At 34.7% G+C, this 22,459-nt stretch overlaps 1 protein-coding gene across 1 annotated transcript in view; it reads left to right on the top strand.

Moving 5' to 3' along the window:
- The first annotated feature begins 20,693 nt into the window (after positions 1-20,693).
- Positions 20,694-22,459, top strand: part of LOC138701416 (knirps-related protein-like) — a 107,751-nt gene continuing 105,985 nt past the window's right edge. The window contains exon 1 of the mRNA XM_069828281.1: positions 20,694-21,253. The gene's annotated coding sequence lies outside the window, so the exon portion shown is untranslated. The remainder of the gene's footprint in view (positions 21,254-22,459) is intronic.

The following is a 22,459-nucleotide window of genomic DNA, read 5'->3' as shown; positions in this document are numbered from 1 at the left end:
CTTATATCTTGTAACAAATAACTATGGAACAGTTCACATGATGACACCTCTGACTGTCTCCGTTAGCATGCGATTTCGTTCTTTTGTCCATTGAGCAGATATTAGGGAAAATACTCTCTCAGCACTTCCATTGTGACTTGGGATAAATAAATAGAATTGACATATTTTTAAGAGTTCTGAGAAAGTTTCAGTGCTCGCAGATCTATTGGAATTGAAGAATTTGCACCATTGTTTATCTAAACTTAAATCTTTGTCCAATCTTTTGACAGCGAAATAAGTGTAGTGCCGAAAGGTACTTGTGCAGGTATGAATCTGTCACACTCGTGGGTCTTAGTTCGAACTTAGGGTTAAGATACAAATTAGATTTACTTTAAATGTTATTTTAAGTGACCATGCTCCATTTAATTTAGGATGTTCCTTGTTATTATTATTTTATTATTATTATTATTATTATTATTATTATTATTATTATTACTATTATTATTATGGTTGTTGTGCTAATAACATCCATTACTACTCCAAAATTAAGGCTCAAGAGTTATTTTCATCTTCTTGCTTTCTTGGATTGAAACAAGTAAATTCAACAGTTAATAATAAAAACTTACTTGATCTTGTATTTACAAATTTAACCGAGACTGAGGTCAATCTGGCCACTCACTCGCTAGTCTTGCAGGATGACTATCATCCTCCCTTAACAATAACTCTTGAAGTCACACTAAATTTTTCTCCCCAGAATCAACAAAATTCTTTCCCAAATTATTCTCAAGGTGATTACTTGAATTTATATTGGAGTCTATATAATTACGATTGGTCCTGTGTTTACCAAGCTGTCGATGTTAACGATGCAGCTAGCTCACTATGTTCAGTAGTTAATAGTGTCATATCCCAGGCAGTTCCTGTCACTCGAGTCAAAAGGTCTAGTTATCCACAATGGTTTTCTAACACCTTACGTAAACTTATTAGAAAGAAAGACCATGCACATAAAAAATATAAAAAATTCAAAACTGAATTTTATTATCAAACATTTTCCTACTATAGAAAACTTGTGAAATCTAAAATTAAATCGGATAAATTATCATGGCTTCAAAATATGAATGAAAATCTTAAAACGGAACCAAAAAAGTTTTGGAAATATGTTGAATCATTTCGGAAGACAGATAATTATCCCTCTGAATTAATTCTTAACGATAAACACATCACAGATCAGTTAGACATTGTCAATGCTTTTGCTGATCACTTCAAATCTGTTCAGACTAAACACAGCCATACATATGAAAACATTATTACGAATATAACAGACTCAATACCTATACCTAAAGTAACACATTATGACGTTCGTAAAGCAATTAAAAAACTTAAACCAACAAAAACAACTGGCACTGACGGTATTCCAAATTTTATAATTAAAGGATGCTCTAATATATTTATTCCTCTTTTAGCCCACATATTTAATATTAGTTTGAAAAATGGTGAATTTCCCTCACTATGGAAACAAGCTGCAATTATTCCTATATTTAAAAACGGAAAAAGAGATGATGTCAGAAACTACAGACCTATCTCGATCCTAAATAACTTTTCAAAAATTTTTGAAACCATTATTCACAGACATATATCGTTTTATGTGAAAAACAAGCTCAATTCTTCACAACATGGATTTACTAAAACTAAATCCACTGTCACTAACCTGGTCACATATCTAAATCAAATTGTACCAATAATTGAAACGCAGGGACAAACTGATTCAATATATTTTGATTTCAGCAAAGCTTTTGATGTAGTTCCGCACTATATACTTCTTCATAAGTTAGGAAATATTGGCCTTTCTGTAAGCTACGTAAAGTGGTTCGAAAATTATTTAAGTAATAGAGTTTCATGTGTAAGACTGTTTAATATACACTCTTGTTCTTATAATATAAATTGCGGAGTCCCGCAGGGATCTACTTTAGGACCTCTCCTATTTATTATATTCATAGATGATATATGTAAAAGAATAAGTTCTGACTGTTTATTATTTGCAGACGATTTAAAAATTTTTCGTACAATCAAAAGTAGTACTGACTGTCAATCACTTCAATGTGACATTAATTCAGTCGCTAAATGGTCGGAAGACAATGGTATGAAAATTAACGTATCCAAAACTAATGTAATAACCTTTTCTAGAAAAACTTCTTCACTGAAATTTAATTATTATCTAAATAATGTACTAATTAACAGAACGGATTGCGTAAAAGATTTGGGAATATTCTTTGACAGTAAATTGTATTTTCATAGTCACGTTGATTACATTTACAATCACGCAATCAGAATGCTAGGAATAATACGGTCAATAACTTATTCTTTTTCCACGCCCGATTCTCTTTTAATGCTATACTATAAATTGGTGCGATCGAAACTCGAATATGCATCTGTAGTTTGGAACTCGATTACAACTACGGACTCGGCTAAATTAGAAAATATACAAAGAAAATTTATATCCTTATTTTCATTCAGATTTCTGCCCATTAATTCCGGGTATAGTTATGAGAGAAAATGTGAATATTTTAATTGTCAAAATCTATATGCTAGACGCCATGAACTAGATTATCTGTTCTTTTGTAAAGTCCTCAAAGGTGATATATCCTGTGACTCTTTCTTAAACAATATTACCTTACGTATTCCAACAAAAGATATGAGAGACCACAAACTTTTCTATATTAGAAATTCGAAATTTCTTTCACCAGTCTCCAGATGCATTAAAAATGCCAACATGCATGGCTGCGAATTCGATCCCTTCAATGTATAGACTTTGTTTGCTCTTGGCAACGATTTATCATTTATGTATTATTTTAGGCATTATACTCAATTAACATTGTCTCATAGTATTCTTAGTTATCCATTCATCGTCATTATTGTAATTAATTGTAATTATATTTATGTGTAATAATTATTTTTGTTTTATGTTTTCTGTTATATTTGTGCTGAACTGTAATTGGCCACTGGCTGTTGTACAGCACATTAAATAAATAAATAAATAAATAAATAAATAAATAAATAAATAAATAAATAAATAAATAATTACTAATTATTGTTTTTTAATAGTTGTGTTTATTATTAATTGTCATTATTGAGTGTAGTTAGTTACCACTGCCACCGGGTATATACCCATTTGCAGTGTGAATAAATACACACACATACATACATACATACATACATACATACATACATACATACATACATACATACATACATACATACATACATACATACATACATACATACAAATTAACTTGATTGGCATATCTTTGTACATTGCAGAATAAAACTGATAAAATAGCTTAGAAGCATGAATCATGATTAGTGACATTTTTAGAGTGTAATAATTCAATGCATGTCAATAGGTCATTATATTTTATGTTTTTATGTGCTCCAGCTTCAACCATTGAAAGCAGTTAAATTCTTTCATAAGTTTTCCCATTTACGAGTATTTAAATATTTTATGCCTAACATCGCACATTATTCAATATTCACATTAATTCTAGTTGAAATGCGAAATGCCGAACATTTCAATTTTTTTTTAATGCCTGCCGGACAGGATTAAATGATTAAAAAATAGGACGTCCTTCTTTTTCCGGACGGATGGTAACCCTACCTATATTTAATTTTTATCGATTATTTAACGACGCTGCTTCAAATGCAAGATTACGTAATATCGATTGACTTGGTGGTGGTGTAATACTTTTTGGCGAGATGAATCCAAGGCTTCACCATAGGTTTACCTGATATTCGCTTTGCAATTGAGGAAAAACTCGAAAAAAAAAACACAATCAGGTAATGAGATCAAGCGGGATGTGAACCCATGCCCGAGCCAACCTCGGAACATGAGTCAAGCTCGTCAAACCTCAGCGACCTCCTATAATTTCTTGACCGAGGCACTAAAAGAAGATGTGATCTACTCCACGCTTTGGAGGACTTTTATCCCCGGAAAAGTTCCAGTATGAGGATGAGTGATCACGTGATTAAATAGAACTCTTCTGTCTGCAACGTGTTTCTCTACAGACACCGCTAACTTTGGTCCAAACCTTTACACAAGTGAAAGTCAGGCCCGTTTTTCCAAAACTCGCTGTGTGGAAAAACTAAAATTTTCAGGATAGACAAAAAACCATTTACCGAGAAGTGGTAAAGAGCCACATTTGTTGTTTTTTCGGAGTTCAACGCACATTTTAGACGTAAATAAATCAGATTTGAAAGTAAAATTTTAGCTAAGAACCCAACCAGTCAGGAAAGTTTAAAATAAGAAATATCGTTTTTGCTAAACTCGCTTTCTAGAATCTCAAATAATTTTATAGATCTTAAGAAATGTTAATGATGTTAGCTACATGGAATTTTAAATATGAAATACCATGTTTAGCAAAAAAATCTTCTTGTGTCTCGATTTATTACAGTGGAAAAATTTAAGGCTTTTTAAAAAATACATTTTGTAGGTTAGATTTTACGAACTTAATATAATAATAAATATTTTATGAATTGAAGCCCCACAATGATACTTTACCCAGCATTATTGTTTTATTTAAAAAAAAACCTGTAAATACGCTACATTTTCTATATTTACAATCAATTTATTAACAAGCATTAAATCTTTTGATTTGCATTTTAATGAAGGATGGAAAGCATTTATATTAAACTGTTTAAACGTTATAATGTCTACAAAGTTACAATGCCTTTTTTTTCTCCTACCCACTGTAGTGATGGAGGCAGAACAATCGCCATCCATAGTGAAATATAAAGATAAACGTCGGCCTCAGTATCGTAGTCGGTATAGCGCTGGCTATCTGTGCTCGAGGTTGTGGGTTCGATCCCGACCCAGGTCTATAGCATTTAAGTGTGTTTAAATGCTCATGTCAGCAGATTTACTGGCATGTAAAAGAACTCCTGCGGGATAAAATTCTGGCACACCGGCGACGCTGATATAATCTCGGCAGTTTTTTTTAGTACGGTAGGTTATTTTACGACGCTTTATCAACATCTTAGGTTATTTAGCGTCTGAGTGAGATGAAGGTGATAATGCCGGTGAAATGAATCCGGAGTCCAGCACCGAAAGTTACCCAGCATTTGGTCATATTGGGTTGAGGAAAAAAACCCGGAAAAACCTCAATCAGGTAACTTGGCCCGACCGGGAACCGAACCCGAGCCACCTGGTTTCGCGGCCAAACGCGATAACCATTACTCCACAGGTGTGGAGCCTCGGCGATTGCGAGCGTCGTTAAATAAACCATATTTTTAATTTAAAGACAAACTATTTTTATGGAACTCCTAACAACCTGCCTCTAACCTTTCTGTAGCTACACTACGAATATCGGGCAAAGTTCGTTTCAACAATGAGTGAGTACAGCTGTTGTATACTGTATAAATTACGTCACATTGTTGCAATGTATAAAATCAAATGATAAGTTTATCGAACTATACTGGCTGCTTTGATTGTTAGATATTAACTGAAACAGAAAGCGAGTTTTGCTGTAACAATCGAGTAATAGAGAGCGAATTTTGCAAAACGACTGAACTTTGCCACTTATATACCACTGAAACAAAAAGAGTTCTGGAAAAACTTATTGCATACGATGGACAAGGGCTATTTTACGTTTGTGATGTAGTGTATAACTAATTTTGCCAATTTTTTAAGAAAGCTAGTTTTGGAAAAACGGTCCTCTATGTCGTACGGTGTCGGAAGATAGTTTACGAAGTAACAAAATAATTTAGATCTTTTGTGAAGTCACCTTCGAAAGCGGAATAAACCACTTTTGCTACTACACGATTTTGAGTTTCACGAGATCACACCCGACCAATGGCAGTTTATTTCTAAGGGCCATGAAAAGCACTGACACGACTTCTTTCGAATGAGACGCGAGGTTGAGAGGCTCATATAGACCTAGTTTATGATACGACTGAGATGACTGCAGGCAAAGAATAAAGCTCACTTCTTGTAAACGTCAAATTCAATCTTAGCTATTCATCATTCTCGCCAATAATCAATCTATCACCCGTGGTAATAAAATCCGTCATACAAGTGTTATCGTCTCAGAATACAATTATTTATAATAGTCTAACAGAGTCGAAGTTTTGAGACCTATACCTGAAAACATAATAAATAAACTAGTTTATTTTATATTGCTTTATTATCGTTTTTGGCGGCCGGGTAGCTCAGTTGGTAGAGCAGCTGGCTACGGACTGGAAGGTCCGGGGTTCGATCCCAGGTGGTGACAGGATTTTTTCTCGTTGCCAAACTTTCAGAACGGCCCCGAGGTTCACTCAGCCTCCTATAAAATTGAGTACCGGGTCTTTCCCGGGGGTAAAAGGCGGCCAGAGCGTGGTGCCGACCACACCACCTCATTCTAGTGCCGAGGTCATGGAAAGCATGGGGCTCTACCTCCATGCCCCCCAAGTGCCTTCATGGCATGTTACGGGGATACCTTTACCTTTTACCTTTTTTATTATCGTTTTTAATTACCTCCATTTTTCAAAATTGTTTCATTCTTCTTCTGTCTCTCAATACGATCTCTAGACTTCAAATGTATCTGTTTGTAGGACAATATCTCTCTTTCTCTTTTCTATTGATAAAAACTGTAACACTCATTTAAGAGTTATGTACTCAATATATTTTTAAATCAATTTTTGTTTTTTTTATTACTATTAAAATATATACGCGGAGTTTTCTGAATCCAGTGATATACAAGGTGGAAGAGAAATAGCCTTGCAGATTTTCAGAGCGAATAGCTTATTTTGTATGCAACAAAAAACTATACCGGTAATATATTCGTGGAAAATTAATAGTTTTTTCTTAAATGTTTAACAACCTCTTATTCGGTAACTATTGTGAGTAGGATCGTGATTTTCGTCCATATCGATAGGAAAACTAAAAAAGAATAATTTATCCCTCTGGCGTATTTCAATATTGTGGACGGTTTTCGTGTAAATTTAATTTTAAAAACTCTAAATTCAAGCCTCTGCACGATGCGAGTTGGTTGCAACTCAGCGCCAGAGAACAGCTCATCTAGCGAGACACACAGAGTTACCGAGTTCATTGACCTTTTACATCTGTATCATTAAAAGCGTATGTTCGCGGCGATGTTGTAGAACTGCTGAAACTTAAAATATAATTTTCTAATTAACCGTGCATTTAATCACAAAACGTAATATAGGTTTTCTATTCATTTCAGTGTACCCTATCGTCCCTTTCAATAGCAAGGTTATTTCACTTCCACCCTGCATAGTATATATAGTTTATTTATTTATTTATTTGTGCTATTTAAATGGACATGTTCTAACATGATATAGGTCAGCTAAGACATTAACTTGTAACTTTAAATTAAATTTTCTAAAAGTATTCATTTTTCTACATATATTCTTTCATAATTCCACAACCATTAGAGATAAAATGCTCAAATTTTGCACACTGATTTCACATCCATTTATGCAAAAAGTAGAATATAGTAATGCCCATATCTTTGAAAATAAAAAATAAGTCACAAAATATTATGTAAATTTTAATGTATTTTATATAGGACATGTAAAAATTTAATTGTATTAAAATTAACAATTCCACATGTCTGAGAGTAGTCCACTTTTTAGAAATAAGTGTTCATTACATTCAGTAAAAAATAGAAGATGTCAGAGAAATCTTAACGATGTTATAGTTATCAAATGGCATAATTGCATTTTCTTTCATGCTCTGATAAAACTGGCTTTTAAAAAATTATCAACTTTTTATACTTTCATCATCTATTTAAGATCTAATAAGTCTTGTTATGGTACATTGTAATTTTTGTTCACTTGTGAGTTCATTTTCTTGTAAAAGTTTAGAAATTTAGAGTCTGCATTTGCGATATTATTTGTGGCCGTTCATATACGAGATATGTCCTTAAGTAATCTTGTTGCTTGATTCCTTACTTTTTCATTCATTCATTCATTCATTCATTCATTCATTCATTCATTCATTCATTCATTCATTCATTCATTCATTCATTCATTTATTTTATTCCATAGATCTTACATGAGCAATGAAGCTTTAAGATGTGGAACATGTCAACATTTTACAATATTACAATTACAATTTTTACAAATTTTTATAGTTTTACAATTTAGTAGGCCTAATTTTCTACAATTTTTACAATTTTGTACAATTTTTTTTTACATTTTGGCGAGATGTAGTGAGATGAGATGAGATGAGATGAGATGAGATGAGATGAGATGAGATGAGATGAGATGAGATGAGATGAGATGAGATGAGATGAGGTCAGAGGATTCGCCAAAATATTACCCGGCATTTGCCTTTTCGGTGGGGGAAACCTCGGAAAAACCCAACCAGGTAATCAAGGTAGTCATATATGCTAATATGAAGCTATTTTTCTTTCAATAGATTATTGTCAATCTGTTTCTTAATAATTTTCAACATTGTTAATTCTTGTACAATTCCACTCACAGTGCTTGAAATTCAGCTACAGCTATATGTTTTGCGGCACTAATCAAGATGGCTTAGGCAATTGAGTTTGTAGCTGAAAGCTCAGTAGATTTGGGTTTGATCTGCGGCATGCTACCAGGACATGAGTGTTGAATTAAGTCCTATCACAGTAGTGAACAAGAAATAAAGTTAGTCAAACTATGAAGATGTATCTAGAAGTTGTCCCAAAAAGAACGCCAGATTCAATAATAATGTTTAAAAATAAAACAAAAACACATAACAGATCACATAGCTGTGCCCAAAACCCAACAAGATATTGTTGAGACATAGCGCCATTGTCTTGTTGTTGGTTTGGCTGCACTGTTATCTACTGTGTTATCAGTTTTTGTTGCATTTATCCACATTATTAAATCCGGCGTTCTTGCTGGAACACCCATTAGATGTCAATGATGTTGCTTCTGTTGCTTGCATCATATCGAATATTATGACAGTTTTATTTCCCATAAAATGTGTATGTTAGTTCATAATCTTCGTAAAAGTGAAACTGTAAAAGATAAAAGTCTCAGTTTCTGCAGGTAGGCTACGTATATTATTATTATTATTATTATTATTATTATTATTATTATTAACCTTATTATTATTATTATTATTATTATTATTATTATTAAATATCTGCGTTAGTATCGATATAAGAAACAGTAGTCTATAATCTCTAACAAAGTAGTCGTGTGTTTCTTTACTCAAAACAGGATAAATATCATACCATATTTCGCAGACATAACTAATGCCCCATCTGTATCTAGCACATAGTTCGTGGAAAAAGTGTTCCTCTAGCTCGGACAGAGAAGTACGACAAACTTGGAAGAGAATAGCCTCCAAATTTTATTAACTTCTACGCAAGATGAAAAGGGATGAATTTTAAGGGGAAGGACCTACAGGAAATCTCTCTTCTAATATTATTTTAAGTAGAGCCTCTATTTTTTTTACTTGAATATTTAACAAAGCTGTATCAACTACGAATTTAGCGTCGATGAAATTGGTGAGAGCGAGATGGTATTTGGCGAGATGAGGCCGAGGATTCGCAATAGATTACCTGACATTTGCGTTACGGTTGGGGAAAACCTCGGAAAAAAGCCAACCAGGTAATCATCCCAAGCGGGAATCGAACCCGCGTCCGAGCGAAACTCTGGATTGGCAGGCAAGCGTCTTAGCCAACTGAGCTACACCGGTGACCGTCTCTATTTCCGTAACAGAGTTTCATATCAATGTATGAAGCCTTTCAAATAGCCTACACCATTTTCAATTTTGCCCTTTATTGTACAGTCACAGACATAAAAAATGCAGTATTATATAGAAAATTATGTAACTCTTCTCACGAGTATCACAGAATCACAAATCCTGTCTTACATAAAAGCTAAAAGATTGCTAATTAATTTTGTTTGATGATTTTTAGAAATTTCAATTTTTACATTTTTATTGTTATTTTTCATTTTTATGAACAGAAAGAAAAATTGCATGTCTATTTTTAACTTATTCCTTAATTTGCAATTTCACAATTTCCTCTTAATGTGTAATATGTGAGAATATGCCCTGAAAATTTTATTCAATTATCTATACTTTGTCTGAGATATTACATAGAGAGAGTCGTCATGTTGATAGTCGTCCAAATCTTGGATTTAAAATATCGGCATCCTAATCAATTCAAATGAACAAAAATAAAATGTAAATTAATGTTATAAAAATACGTAATTAAATTTTAAAAATAATAATAATCTGGTAGCTATCAATACAATAAAAATTTATTGAAAAATCAAAAATATATACTGGATATTTTAAAGATAAATACAGATGGTAATTGATGATGTTTAATGAAGATTTTAAAATGGTTGATGCAATTGTCTCTTAAAGAAATGTAAAATAAAAAACTCTGAATATTCAGTGGAGAAGTTTGAGCACACTTGTTTAAAAACAGCATAAAAGCAGTTAATTTCTTTCTAACGACCTTGAAATTTCGCTCAAATCAAATCAATATTATGAAGTATTTTAGGCTCAAACAACGTTCATTTTGACATTCCTGTAGGTCCTTCCCCTTAATTGAAACTCTGCCTGAAATTGTAGAAGCTTTTGTAGGTATGTAATTTAGCGGTCATTAAAAATCATTGGCATTATTTCTCCGACTGAATCCCTTCTCATCAAATTTATTATCACACAGATATCGATCATACATAAATATTAAATGTATACAAAATATATAATGTACGTATTGTTGCAGAATTAGTGATAACCCTGATAACATAGTAGGCCTATTTCAGTTTTTGTCAATCTGTCATTTGATGAGTCTTTCAACCAGCTACACGTTTTTCAGCATACGCGCCCATTTTGTGAACTGTATCAAATTCTTGGTTAGCAACTAACTTCGATGGAATTGGTATTGTTGGTGACTGGTAAATCCGGCCCTGTAACGAATTTCACCCACTCCACTTCTAACAGTCCGCACGCTGTCAACAAACACGTGACAAATAGAGATAGAGGGTAGAGAAGAGACTGTCCTGCTACAGCTACTGTTGATAAAGAAAACATTTTACTCACCGGTGAATCATAATGGTGTTGCTTCAATTATATTAGCCTCAGAAACCGTTTTAGCTGTGTTTGATAACAGCCATCCCATTAACTGAACACATTAACCTGTTCAAATATTTTATTTACTATTACATATTACTTGCTTATTTTCTGTTACGAAAAAAGGGCGCTGTTTAAAAAAACAGCACTATATGAACGGTTGGATACACTGAGATAAATCGCACGAGAAATGCCGAAATTCAAACATTAACCAAAATGACATATTACAAGAAAGGGACGAATTCACATTGCATATTTCTGACAACAAAATCAGAAGGAAAATAAGATTGAAAAGATTTCTAAGACCCTTGGTAAATTACTACGTACATTAGTTTGCCGAAATTAACTATTTCATCAAACATTTGTGACGGATGATAATTAAAACATTATTGGAAACTTAGGACTGCAGTGTCCTAAATGTAATATATCAAATAGCAAATACACATTAAAGCGATCTGAGGGTATCCTGAAAATTACTATAACTACATCTATATATAGTTTAATTAGTAACGGGAAAACGTTATGTCAATCCAGTCGCAGTCCTTTCAACAGCTGTAAATGAATTAACATACTCCTTTAATAAATTTCGAGTTAATCACACTCATCAGTAATTTCAAAATTGTTTCGATAAGCTAACTGCAAATTAAGAGAAAGTGCCAGCCAGCACTTTGCTGTAAAAATAGAATAAAATAATACTTTTAATAAGTCGCGTTGTGAAAGTAGCTAGCAATAAATTTTCACAAGAAAGAAGTGTAGGGTCCGCAGTTACGACAACGTGTGCTTCCCAACTAGGCAATCCGTGGTTCCATTCCTGACGTGGGGTGAAATTTTTCTCTATGCCACAGGACTCGGTAGGTCTTGCACTTGTCCTGTAACGTCTCCACGATGGTCCTGTATTGTGAGAGATATGTCATCCCCTACATCTCGTTGGCTTGTTGAGTCGGTTAAGGCGGAGATAAAACAAGACAAAGAAAGAAGTTGTGTATGAAGACCTGCCAAAGGATAGCGAGACTCCCTCGAATCGTTAAGAAATGGACAAAGGGCTAAAGTAACGAAGACGTTCATTACGCGTCATCATCAGTAATTATCAAATCAGGCTTAGCATTGAAATCAGGTCCCCGCTTTCAAACTAGGCAGAGGGAGTCGGATGTTAACACCGAATGAGTAAGTCCAAGACGACATTTATTATAACTAAAAACTTGAAGTAATTACAAAGAAGAACACACTAACTAAACTAAATTGTTATAACAAAAACTAAAGAGCTAGTAATATATTACAGAACGTGAAAGCGAAAGATCACCAGACCAAATGTTTTCAACACGTATAACACACAGGCAGGCAGGGAGGCAAGACTGAGGACCTGACCACCTGACAACCATAAACTGACAAACTCTTGCTACTGAAGAGTGTGGTTGATGGGGAGCAATTTTCATCCCAAACTTCTCCAAGTTCTAGGGTCGGATTTACCAATCACTAACAGTAGTAGCGTGATGAGTCCGAGGATTCGCCAAGAGATTGCCCGACATTCGCCTTACAGATAGGGAAAATGCCTAATCACATAATAGGCCCAAACGGGATTGGAACAAGAATTCCGTTCCTTAAGTCTACATCACTCCATTGGCTGCTGTAGCGTATTTTTTTATTATATGTACATAACCTATTGTTTATTCTTTGAGTTATTTCACATTCTAAAATATATTTTAATGAAGCAATAAAATCTGCATTCATAACGAATATAATATAACTCATTTGATTTGTCGGGAGGCCACCGAAGGGAAACTGAGAGGTAGAACTTTAACTGAGAAGGATTCAATCCGGCATCGGCACTAGAATCCGGTGTGGCTTAGTGGATAAAGCGTCAGTACGTAGAGCTGAAAACACGGGTTCGAGTCCCGGTGCCGGAGAGAATTTTTCTCTGTTCTATCCATCCTTCATTATATGGTAACGCAGAATTCCTGCACGGAAATATCGTATGTACTTCGGTACATCATAGTAATATAGGAAATTAAAAGCCTGTTGTCCACACCTGTGGAGTAGCGGTCAGCGCGTCTGGCCGCGAAACCAGGTGGCCCGGGTTCGAATCCCGGTCGGGCAAGTTACATGGTTGAGGTTTTTTTCCGGGGGTTTCCCTCAACCCAAAGCGAGCAAATGCTGGGTAACTTTCGGTGCTGGACCCCGGACTCATTTCACCGGCAGTATCACCTTCATTTCATTCAGACGCTAAATAACCTAGATGTTGATACAGCGTCGTAAAATAACCCAGTAAAATAAAAATAAATAATAAATAAAAGCCTGTTTAATCGATAAAATAATATTAAATAATGACTTCACTGATTTTCTCTATTAACTATTAATGTTTTGAGGTCAGCAGTTTGAAAAGCCGTGAAGTCTACTTATTTTGACATCATGTGTATTGTTTGTTATTCAAATGTAGTTCATGCTTGGAATATAGCAAAATAGTTCAAGACCAAATACTCTCTACTCACACATTTCGTAATATTTTTGTCCTTTAGCTGAGGTATAAAGGGGAGAATAACAATTGTCAGAACGTGGGAAACTCGCAATGAGAATTTCTTAATTATTCTTATTTGGAGAAGCAGAAAGAAAAGATAGGCAAGAGATATTTTGTCATACCCTAAGGCGATAAATGATGTTGCAGATAGTAATCTTGTCGTTCCTTGTTTATGTCGTCCTCAAAGCGCTTGTTCGTACGTGTGTAAATAGGATTCGAAAGTCGGTAATAGAAGGTACGACACAAGACTCGACTAGTGCGGGGAACAGTCGTCTGCATATGAAAGTCACACCGGGTTTCACCTCAAATCAGACACAGCACATCTGTGTAGGTGACTACATTGTCTGCGGTGCAAACGTACTTCCTTAAACTTCTCGTTTACCAATAAATAAGACTCCAAAGTATTTCTTCTTCGAAATTGTTTAAACCTTCCAATATTTCCCACGAAACAGCATAGTAGGAGACAATGTTATTTCGACACGTGAAGTAAACTGCAGATTTCCTAGCAGTAAATAATAATAATAATAATAATAATAATAATAATAATAATAATAATAATAATTTATTTATTTAATCTGGCAGAGCTAAGGCCAGTAGGCCTTCTCTTCCGCCCAGCCAGACTCTAATTCTAATTGAATACAATTGCTTACATAGTTATTACATCTAGACCATAAAACAACATGAAAGTAAATAATGAAAGTTGGATAAGTAATGTTAGTGTGACAATAATAAACATTGGTAAGAAATAGTTATAATAATAATAATAATAATAATAATAATAATAATAATAATAGTAATAATAATAATAATATTAATAATAATAATGTATTTATTTAATCTGGCAGAGCTAAGGCCAGTAGGCCTTCTCTTCCGCCCAGCCAGACTCCAATTCTAATTGAATACAATTGCTTACATAGTTATTACATTAATATCTAGACCATAAAACACCATGAAAATAAATAATGAAAGTTAGATAAGTAATGTTAGTGTGACAATAATAAACATTAGTAAGAAATAGTTATAATAATAATAATAATAATAATAATAATAATAATGAAATAATTTAGATATTTATCAACTCAATTCAATTCAATTTATTTGGCCATTAGACATACAGTTTTAGGCTTCGTCAGAATACATTGAAAAAACATATAAATACATTTTAAAAAACACTAATAACAGAAACAGTAAAACTTAAGTAATACACTGAAAACGTGAAATAATCTGAAACTTTTAAATTGAAGAAAACTAACTAAATTACAATTAAACTTATTTATTAAAATACAATTTCGTACAAATTTGTGTTGAAAAACTCAGCAACAGAATAAAAAGGATTATTTAATAACCAATTGTAAAATATAGTTTTGAAACTATTGATTGGTAATTTATAATATTGACTTGGGAGCTTGTTATATAATTTCATCCCCATAATTAAAAGGTTTGTGTTGCTCTTGTATAATCTACAATATGGAATATTAATTTGTTCACTGTTTCTAACTTCATGATATTGGCCACTATGGAGTAATTGTCGATATTTTGTCGAGTGTAAAGTACTAGATCATATGTATATACAAATTTATGATTGTTAAAACCCGTGATTGTCTGAAAAGTGGCCGACAATGTTCCAGATAGTTTGATTTACATAGAATTCTAATGGCCTTCTTTTGTAAAATCAAGACGCTTCCAATTTTGGTTCCATTTCCCCAGAAAATTAGGACATATCGAATTACCGACTGAAAGAAAGAAAAGTAGGCACATCTTAAATAATTTTGAGAAACGCAAGTAGTTTATTTCTTTAGCAAATATAAAACTCTTGATAGCTTTGTGCATATGTATTCGATGTGCTTATCCCATGTTAAACTGGAGTCTATAAAAAGTCCCAGAAATTTTGTGTAGTTGAGTCTGTTGTCCTTATTTAGGCCTATTAGATAGTTTAGGCTGAAAGTTAAGTTGCTAGTTTTTTCTTGATCTGTGATATATAACCATTAAACATTGAGAAACTTGAAACAGCTATTATTGTTAACAAGAATTGTTAGAAAAATATTTCGTTAGGCTATTCTTAAATTGGTTTGATGTCTGACAGTCCCTGACATTACTCGGTAGGGAATTCCAAAGCCGAGGAACAGCCACAATGAAAGAAGATGAATATGAGGATGTTCGGTGGGAGGGAATGGATAATAGTGAGGAGTGTTGTGACCGTGTGTCTAGGTTATGATGGGTGGATAAATTTTGAAAACGAGACGCAAGATAGACAGGAGTGGAGAAATGCAATATGTGAAAGAGAAGGAAAAGACAGTGGATTTTCCTACGATCTTCTAGACAGAGCCGGGACAACATTTCGAGGGATGGTGTTACGTGATCAGCCCGGCGAATATTGCAGACGAAACGGACGCACATATTATGAACACGTTGTAGTCTCTGCGCCGAGTAACGCTTAGGTCAGTAAGCAGAATATCACAGTAATCGAAGTGGGGCATCACGAGTGTTTGCACTAACATTTTTTTCATGGAAAAGAGTAGAAAATTCTTCAATCGCCTAAACGAGTGGATTAATGAGAATACTTTTTTGTAGGTTTCTGCAACTTGAATGTTCCAATTTAAACTTTTATCTATATAAATACCTAGATTCTTTACTGATTCACTGAACAGAATTTCGGTGCCGTATATTTTAATCGGGGACAAATTTGGTATGGTAAATCGTATATGAACAACTCACTCGGCCACAAAACCAGTGAACTGGATTCGATTCCAGGCAGGCAGCACTTACAGTTATGTCTGTTGTTTTCCAAGGGCGATGGCCAAGCCTTATGTTGATATATTGACTGGGGACTTCTCCTACTTGTGAATGTTTACTCATCATCATGACAACCTCCATACTAACACCAATATCATAATCCACATCAGATAGAGCTCATAATCTGTTACAGTCTCATTAAAATCTGAGAGTTAAACTTGTTCAATTCATAATTCTTTTGGTCTTACAATATTTCAATTTGCGACGGGCCTATGTTCTATTATTCGTTCCGTCACAACATTCGTGAGTCATTAATTCAATCTAATATCCTACTACATTCGTCATAGAACTTTGATTTCGATGCAGTAAATTGAAGCCAAACGCACACCGGACGCTATATAACATACCGCTATAATTTTGTGCGATATTACAGCTACCGAAAAGATATGAACATGCGCACACTACATGCTATATATAATACTGCTTCATCAGAGGCATATCCTACAAGATGGCCAAGAGGCTGGATCCAGAGGGATTGTTATTATTTGCATTGGCTTTAAAACGGAAGCGAAAGACCTGGATTCACGAAATTAATTTTCGTAGGAAGGAACTGCGGGAATCCCATCATTTATATCACGATATAGAAAATGATGAAGAAACGTTTCAACAATATCTCCGTTTAACAAAATCACAGTTTCAAGAGATTTTACAGTTCATTCAAGACGTACAGAAGGAAGACACTAACTGCAGAAAGGCAATATCAACTAAATAAAGATTTGTATTTTAATGTTGGACATGTTTACGAAAGACAAGTTTGAATCTAGTCCTGTTTCAACAGTGTTTTTTTCTAAATAATTAAAAAATTAAAATACATATATACAATTTTTTTATTATTTGCATTTTAATTTCAGTTTTTCACTGCTGAAAAATTATTTTTTCAAACATTGTAATGATACTTACTTATGACTTTTAAGGAACCCGGAGGTTCGTTCCCGCCCTCACATAAGCCCGCCATCGGTCCCTATCCTAAGCAAGATTCATTCAGTCTCTACCATAATATCCCACCTCCCTCAAATCCATTTAATATTATCCTCCCATGTACGTCTCTGCCTTCCCAAAGGTCTTATTCCCTCCGGCCTCACAACACTCTATATGCATTTCTGGGTTCACCCATAAGTGCTACATGCCCTGCTCATCTCATACGTCTCGATTTAATGTTCCTAATTACGTCAGGTGAAGAATATAATGCATGCAGTTCTTCGTTGTGTACTTTCTCCATTCTCCATCCCCCTCATCCCTTTTAGCTCCAAATATTTTCCCAACCACCTTATTCTCAGTCACCATTAGCCTCTGTTCTTCTCTCACAACGAGAGTCTTTCCCAAAACTTCGAAGTTGAAATTTTAACTTTGTGTACATCATGTTTAGTCGCCATGATTACATTTGTTTTATATACAATGTATATATATATATATATATATATATATATATATATATATATATATGCGTTCAATTTAAACCGGGACCGCACAATGATGAGTACATAAGAAACATAACTAGGCTTATCTGTATATTTTGTTTGTAGTGAACATATATTATTACTATGCAAATCTGGCTTTCAGGCAATAGCTCGCTGTAAAGCAGGTTTGAATAATTTCAAGGGAAAATTGTCCGGGGCCGGGTATCGATCCCGGGACCCTTCGCTCAGCGCACGAATGCTGTACCGACTGAGCTACCCCTGGAACTATACACGACACCGTCACAATTTTTCCTTTTTATATCCACACAATTCAAATGGGCTGACAAGACGCCAGAACCCAACTTTGAGTGCACACAATACTGTGTGACTTAAATTGTGCTTCCTGTTAACGTACCTCCAGTAACGAATATATTATGCAAATCTGGCTTTCAGGTAGTAGCTCCCTGTAGAGCAGGTCTGAATAATTTCGAGGAAAAATTGTTTATATGTATAGGACTACGCCATAATTAGTAACCAAGCAAAAATCAATTGTTGTTAACAAGTGCATTGAAACGGGAGGACATTATTTCCAACAATGTAGCAATGGCAGGTCCTCATTTTAAAATAAATGCTCCGTATGTATGTATGTATGTATGTATGTATGTATGTATGTATGTATGTATGTATGCATGTGTGTATGTATGCATGCATGTATGTATGTATGCATGCATGCATGCATGTATGTATGTATGTATGTATGCATGTGTGTATGTATGCATGCATGCATGTATGTATGTATGTAAGTATGTATGTAATGTCTGTAACTAAGAGAAGTAATTTTTCAATTTCGGAACTAATTTCTCACTCGAAGTGGCCTTAATATAAGGATCATATAAGGCGCTTATTTGATGCCGAATTTAAGATTTACGGCCACGATAACACATATGTTGTGCATAATTCACCTTTTCTGTGTGACGTTCCACGTTTTCTTACATGGAAACTATACTTCATGTAGATTTGAGTGTCCTATGCCACATTGTTCTACCTTCAAAGGATTCAAGATATGTGAATCATTTGAATAATTCATGACAAGGGAATATATTTGATATATTTGCAGATTTATCCGTCCATTCACCAACCATCCGTTCATTTGTCCAACAAACCAGCCAATCACTCATCAATCCATTCAACCATCAACTTATTCCCTTACCTTTCTGTCCATCCATTCACCCGTTCGCCCATCCGACTGTCCATCTGTCCATCCATCCGTCCGTCCGTCCTTCCGCCCATACATCTATTTATCTATTCGTCTATCCACCCCATTCGTCTATCTATTCCGTCTATTTATCCACCCATCCACCCATCCACCCATCTACCCATCCACCCATCCATCCAGGAGCGTAGGCACGGAAGAGTGTTACTGGATTTGAACCCTCTTGATCTTTTTAAAAAGATTGATAGGACTTATATTTAGATTGAATGTTTTTTCTCCATAACCATTTTCCCTTCTCTAATTTTTCACTGTCAAAGTAACAAAATCTACATCGACATAAGATACTGTCCTATCCCACCTTCAATACAATCTGTGCTTGGCACTGTGGCACGTTCGAATTATAACAATGCTATCTTTATTTTAGAGAGACCTACCGTTTAGTACTGACCTTGTAAAAAAATGAGGCGGACACAATATAAAATTTAACTTGCTGCGAAACACATTGAAAAGCTTGTTTCGACAGTTCTGCTGTGCAGGAGTTAAATATTGTGCGTTGTCGATTTTAAACTCATTTTAAGAGAGGTATTGATCCGTTCGTTAGTCTGAGTTCTGACTTTATTGTGAAACATTCGTTTAACGTTTCTTGCATTTGACAGTATATATATTTAATATAATAATAATATTAATAAATGTAACATAATAATAATAATAATAATAATAATAATAATACACAACATTTGGAATATCAATGTCAATAGTAAACAGTTTTAATAATGACCCACCCTTGACAAAATTCTGTGGACGCCAGTGCATCCATCCATCCATCCATCCATGCACCCATCCACCTATCACACTTTTCACGAAATCTACGGTCTGTTTACTCATATTCTTTCGGTTCAATAGAAAATGATTGTGTCAGTGGCTTTTATTATCTTGTAAATGTTACACGATTTAATTATTGTTATAGGTATTGAAATTTTTTAAACGTTGATCTAATTAATATTTGTTTTTAACAATCTTTTTAAACATCGGCATATTTGGCTATTCTGAAAAGTCAGAATTCAGAGAATATAACGGGTAGGTTCCTTAAACTCGAAATAAATAGCCGTAAAATTCCTTCATACTGCTAGCGTTCGATAATATATACGTTATGCCAAATGAGACAAAGAATTCGCTGAACGTTGTACATCTCTACTGAAGTGGAAATTGGTCTACAATGTTTTCGCAGCGTCTTTTCTGGGAAATATAGACTTCCAGTAATTGCAGTGTCGTGGAATGGGTAGCATATAGTCCAGAAGTGGAATTTCTTGCCCCGAGGGCTGAAGAAGATCTTGTTCCATCCACTCAATCACGCCAGCAAGTGCTGAACATGCGGCTCCTTCTATCTGACTGCCTGCCAACTTAAGAAAGAGAGAGAATACTTGTGCAATCATTTTCTGAAGCGTATACATACAACACTGTCCTTCTTCCTCCACAGTTTCTCCTCCTCCATCTCTTCCTCCTCTTTCCGACACCCCCGCCGCGCATCTTATCGTCTTCTCGCATATTCTTAATATAGCACAAGTCCTCATCCACTTGCTGCATTGGACTCAGGTAAAGTCGCTAGCTTCTTCTTGTCCTCCCCCCTCTTCTGGTACCGTCACCCCGCCAATCTCTGGAGGTGCCCCCTCTACCTGGCACTGCTGCGACCGAGAGGAGATTTTCTTAGCTCATTCCCGTGGTGGAGACCGTTCTCTCCCGACCGATATCTTTTCTTTAGCAGGACAGCGCGCACGCGAGGCGGTGTGGTGAACGACGGCCAATAGAAAGGGGCGAGGTCTTCAAGAACGAGCGCCGGAGACAGGGTACAGGATAGACTCAAAGCCAACGGCAAGCCGCGCGGCATTCCTGCAGGACAAAATTTGATTTTCATCGTACAAGATCCCTTTAATCGAACGTACCCGACGTTAGGACTTCGTATAAGTTTAACAATAATTATTTAATTGTGAATTTAATTGCTGTGGACATCCTGCCAGTGCATCTATGCCTGAAAGTAAGCGACACCATCAAGAGTTGACAGGTGTTAAATAAGAATATATATTTAAGTGATTATTAATTAGTGTTTAACTAACTGCAGAGAATACGGTGTTATATTTAGTGTGATGCAGAAGATGGATACTTTTCGACCAAGCGTCAAGAGGGATTATATAGTGTGCATTCATCATTGACGCGGCACGGCGCGTCTTGCAGCATCCAACACGGCTACGGAGGCGTTACTCTCGTGGGACCCACTTGATCAAAGCTTCAAGGTAGGATATTAGATGGTTTCACGTCTTTACCGGCATTCAGCTCACTTCGACTATATGTTTCAATTCTATAATAGTCGATTTTATAGAGTTTGTGTCCTACAATTACAACAATAACAAGTTAAATTACTCAGTTTATTGCACATTTTAAACATAAATAATCATATAAAATCAATTTGAAATGTGAATATATGAAACTCAATTTCTGGAAATGTTTGAAAATACTTTCAGTCATGTGTTGTTTTCGTCGTTTTAGAAGACATCGAATACGTTTATTCCTTGTCGCAGTAGTCTTACATTGTTTATTTAGTTCTGATTGAACACCTAAAACTATCTGGAGTATCTGGAGGTAAAGCAGATAAGAATGGAAGTAACGTTTTGTTCATACAATCAATGTTAACGATACAATCTTCTGTTGAAATTTTGCAACTACTTACCACGTGTTAGGCCTACTTTAAAATAATTTTCAATGCAGGTACGCCTTTCTATGTACCGCTGTAATCGTTTATTTAGTTACTGTTAAACACCGCGAGTACTACCAGTTAATACTGTACTACACAACTTCAGTAAGAAAAAGAAGCAAGAAAGGAAACTGGCTTCAATCCAAACACGATCAAGACACAAACAAGATAAATATTTGATCAGTACACTGTGACGGCATTCTTATTAAATGCGATTGATCATACTATCTTAGTGTGTCAAGCAGGAATATTATAATTGACTGATTCAAAAATGACCGGGCAGATTATATGTCTTTATGTTTCTCTAAATTGCACGTTATTCCCGTAAATATTGTCTTCAATTGTACAGTTGCATTCTTACAAGAGGAATTATAAAGCTGGAAGTGAAAAATGTAGCATGATGATTATATTACTAACAAATGCTATTATCAGTGGGACAGAGACGCAAGATATTTAACTGATTTGTGAATTCTATAGCATGACAAATGAAGTGAATTCATAAATTTAAACTTTCACATCAAATGTAAATTTATGATTTTTTTTAGTAATTAAGCTGTAAGTTAATAATTCCATGAAATATGCGTCGTAAATACGGGTTAAATTTAAAATATCTTCTTATCTTTGAGGTTACAAAATAGTGATTGTACGCTTTTAAGTCTCAAAATACAAACAATAATTTGACTTTTAGGTGGCCATAAAGGTAGAAATATATTTGGTACAATAAAGACAAAAGATTTGTAATTGAAAG

The sequence above is a fragment of the Periplaneta americana genome, chromosome 6, assembly GCF_040183065.1.
Source record: "Periplaneta americana isolate PAMFEO1 chromosome 6, P.americana_PAMFEO1_priV1, whole genome shotgun sequence".
Classification (NCBI taxonomy): Eukaryota; Metazoa; Arthropoda; class Insecta; order Blattodea; family Blattidae; genus Periplaneta; species Periplaneta americana.
Note: the sequence above shows the minus strand (reverse complement) of the source record. Positions and strands in the feature narration are given on the sequence as shown.